Source organism: Lepidochelys kempii, chromosome 8 (assembly GCF_965140285.1).
Source record: "Lepidochelys kempii isolate rLepKem1 chromosome 8, rLepKem1.hap1, whole genome shotgun sequence".
NCBI lineage: Eukaryota > Metazoa > Chordata > Testudines > Cheloniidae > Lepidochelys > Lepidochelys kempii.
The window spans coordinates 103,079,098-103,083,394 of NC_136387.1; positions in this window are offsets into that span (position 1 = coordinate 103,079,098).

A 4,297-nucleotide genomic window follows, 5' to 3' on the forward strand; every position below is an offset into this window, starting at 1 on the left:
GGGTGGGGGAAGGAGGATAGCTGGGGGGGGGGGTATCCTTTTTAATCTTTTGTTACAAGTCACTTTACCGCCCGTGCTGTGTGTCTCATCCTGGGAGCCTTGAACTAACACCCAGAGAAGGAGCAGCTGACTGAGAACACATGGCATTAACTCATCGCTCCCTAAGGTCTTGCCTAAAGCCAGGGGAAGGTGTGTGGGCAGCAGGGTCTGCTTCAGTGGTTGCTTGGTTCCAGGAGAGAACAAGAGCAGGAGCGGGGCCGGGCCATTCCAACCCCTCCTGCTCTGTCCTGGGCATCCTTCCATCTGCGATGATTCAAAGCCACAGGAAAAGACCGAAAGGAAACGCGGGCAAGGGACTAGAAAAGAGCCACGGTCCCAAGGAGAAAACAATCCACACCCACGCGTTGCCAAATTTCTAATAAAATGCAACTTACGCTGTTAGACTCCATGGAGTGACTCTGCGCTCATTTCTGCTGTGCTGCCTTCCTCCAATTGTTTACAACCTTTCATTTCTTCTACAGTGAATAGCAAAAACCAGATAAGAAGGAGCTAGATGAGAGGGGTGATCCTTTGCCTGTGTTTGACGAGATTGAATTGTGCGCATGGGGGTGAAGACACTTTAGAAAACCTTCTAATTTTGGGCCTCTGTTTTTATTTCTGCTCCTCTCCACTGTGCTTGGATGTCTGCGCTTTCTGAAGCGTGAGCCGGAAAGCAAGAGGTGTCAGAAAGAAAGGGAGCCAGGGGGAACTGTCTTTGCAAGCCAGTTTCACTGGACTTATCTGCTCAGCCCTGCAGGAGGAGATGAGGCCCCGACCTTCTGTATGAAAAAGGGCAGGGCTGGCCTGGTTTCTCTAGGGTGATCTTCTTTTAACCTCCTACAAGGAGATGATTGCCCTGCTGCTAACCTCCCTTGTTTCTCCTGCAGGTGGTTTGACATAACCTCTTAATGACTTACTCATGTGTCTGCTAGGATGAGTGAGCGCCATCACAGGCCATGCCAGGAAGGGTCCAGGTGGGACCATGCATCACTTAGAACATTGGGAGGAAACATCTCCCACGGCTCTGTGAATTTGCTGAAAGGTTCTCCCCTTCGACCCAACTGACCACCACCACCAGAAGGGAATTAATAAAATCTAAACAGTCCACAACATAAACCCTGCCCCAAAAAGGGAGCAGAGACTGGCTCCAGGAAGTCCACGAAGAACTTGGCTATTGCTATTGATTTTGCGTAGAAGGTGCTCAGATACTGGGAGGATGGATGGCAGGATAAAGGGTAGGCCAGGTAGAGGGTGTGTATGGGGATGGATGGAGAGGGGCATGGATGGATGGATAGATAGATAGCCAGCTCTGGTGATCAGAGGGCCTCTCTCGATCCACACGACGGGCACAGCACAGTCAGTGCTTGCTTTCTCCAGGCAACTCTCCTTAACCCACGTGCCTCAGCTCTTGGTCTCCAGGCGTGAGGGGCTGGCTCAGTTTCATTGGTGCAGTGTTTGGCCTTTCTGCTGAGCTTGCCAAGTGTGGTGGGGTACTTTGGGCTTGGGACACCTGTTCCCTAAAATGGAACTGAACCTCCCAACTTTTTTCCCCTAGTCCTATTGTGCAGCCATCAAATGTAAGAAAGTTTGGCCTCTATTCAGCTGGGTCAGGTTCTTACTCCATATATCCCATCACGCTGAGTAATCCAGTCCCTGCACTGTGGGTAGTCATAGGACTGGAAGGGACCTTGACAGGTCAATTAATCCAGGCCCCTGCACTGAGGCAGGGCCAAGTATTATCTAGACGATCCCTGACAGGTGTTTGCATAACCTGTTCTTAAAAAAACCAGTGATGGAGATTCCACAACCTCCCTGGATAATTTGTTCTGGAGTTTAACTGCCCTGACAGTTAAGAAGTTTTTCCCAATGTCTAATCTAACTCTCCCTTGCTGCAATTTAATCCCATTACTTCTTGTCCTGTCCTCAGTGGAAAAGGAGAACAATTTGTCATCCTCCTCTTTATAACAACCTTTTACGTCGTTGAAGACTTATCTCTCCGCTCCGTCTTCTCTTCTCCAGACTAAACAAACCCAGTTTTTTCAGTCTTTCCTTGTGGGTCATGTTTTCTAGACCTTTAATCATTTTTGTTGCTCTGCTCTGGACTTTCTCCAGTTTGTCCACATCTTTTCTGAAATCTAGTGCCCAGAACTGGACACAATCCTCCAGCTGAGGACTAAGCAGCGCGGAGTAGAGTGGAAGAATTACTTCTCACGTCCTGCTTACAACCCTCCTGCTAATACATCCCAGAATGATGGTTGCTTTTTTTTTTGGGGGGGGGGGGGGCGCAACAGTGTTACACTGTTAATTCATATTTAGCTTAAGATCCACTATGACCCCCAGATCCCTTCCCGCAGTCCTCCTTCCTAGGCAGTCAGTTCCCATTTTGTACGTGTGCAACGGATTGTTCCTTCCTAAATGGAGTACTTTGCATTTGTCCTTATTGACTGTCATCCTATTTACTTCAGATCATTTCTCCAGTTTGTCAAGAAGATTTTGAATTCTAATCCTGTCCTCCAAAGCACTTGCAACCCCTCCCAGTTTGGTATCATCCACAAACTTTATAATGGACACAATCCAGCTTGTACATTATCAGTTTCATGCCCTATTTAAACAAATGCTTCTAAAATAGTCACATTAGAAAACAGATTGTCGCTTCCAAGCCATTGAAGAATGAGCTGGTGCAGTAGGGAGGGACCTGGCCTTACAGTGGGTCTGAAACCAGGTCTACTTTACAAACCTACCCCACCACATGGCATGAGAGGCCATCTCTGCTCAGGCCTGGAAGAGCAGGGGAGGCTGCAGAGAGGACGGCGTACAGGGAGGGTGTGATGGTGTCCCAGGACTCTGTGCCTAGCAGATTGGGGTTGAGCAGAGCTGGTGGCTTGAAGGGGAAGAGTCCTAGGTTTGGGATGGCAAGAGTGCTTCAGGTCAGGACCGAGGGACATTTGGTGCCTCATCAGAAGGAAATGTACAGGCTTCCTTTAGTGCCATAGACCAAGCCCTCCTTGCCAGTAAGGCACTGCTGCACGCACTCTGTCCCGGGGAGTGCCCTGGGTGTCGGAATGACAGCAGACAATGCGACAGAGAGACAGAATCAGCAAAGGGAGGGGGAGCGTTTTGCCCCGGTCGTGACTCAGGCCACGATATTCATCCCTCCTCCCTTTTCATAAGCACTAAATTCACACTCACGATTGTGCCAGCCATCCCAGCAGACAGCAGGCCAATGTGGGAGCATTTGAGGACGATACGCGATGGCGTCAGCCTTTATCTCCCATGTTATCTGCCCTCGCAGGTCTTTCCCGTCGCTGATTTCAATGAGTCTGTGATTCTGCCGAGCTCCATGACAAAACGGACGTGCTTTTCCTCCTTGGTTAGCCAGATATGGGCTTGTTTCTGACATAATGGACCAAAGCCATCCCTGGTACAATGGGAGGAATTGTGCCCTGCTTGTTTGACGTTACTTGTATGTTTCCCGATGAGAAACAAGAGCCTTGGGGCTGCTCTAATTTGCCCTCAGCTGCAATGGCTCCCTAGGGGCCATTCCGGCATTTGGGGATCAGCAGAGCAAAGCAGCATGCTTGTCACACCCCTTAAGCCCAGGAGGGGTGTATGAAGAAAGCCAGCAGTGCCAGCCCCATGCCATCTGAGGAGTCCCCCAGGTTCAGGAAAAATCCAGCTAAACTGGCTTTGCAGCACAAGGGCAAGGATCTGGCCCTTTATGCCTGCAGCATGGGAGGGGCTCAGGCCCCAGCTGTATTTCCAGAGACAAAGCTCTCCCTCCCCACTAAAGCTGGGGCAGCTGGCTGAGGAGGAGGAACGGCAAGCAGACTCTATCCCAGTGACCCTGCCATCTCTGTCCAGGGGACCCTCCTCCATGGCTTGCTTCCCACCTGATGCACACCACCTTCTGATCAGCCTGCCCTTGTGTTGCTGTAACTGACTTGCCTTGGAAGTACCTGTTTATTAAACGGAACCTGTAGAAACCATCGTAGAGAAGTGTTATTTCTGCAGACCCCGGGGAGCTCCCCTAGCACCAGGGCCAATTCCTTCCTCCTGTATTGAGCAGATGCCCCCTGCTTGGTGAGAATTCCCATCGGGTCAGAGAGCTGTTTGCCCCGGTGCTCACTCGGCCCCAGGCCCCTCCGGCTAGCCAGGTCCTGAGAGTTTAAACAACAGCGGGTGAATGAGTAGCCTGGTTAATTTATCCATCTATTTCCTCAGTGGTGGCCAGTGCCCAAAGTAACTGGCCTTGCCAATC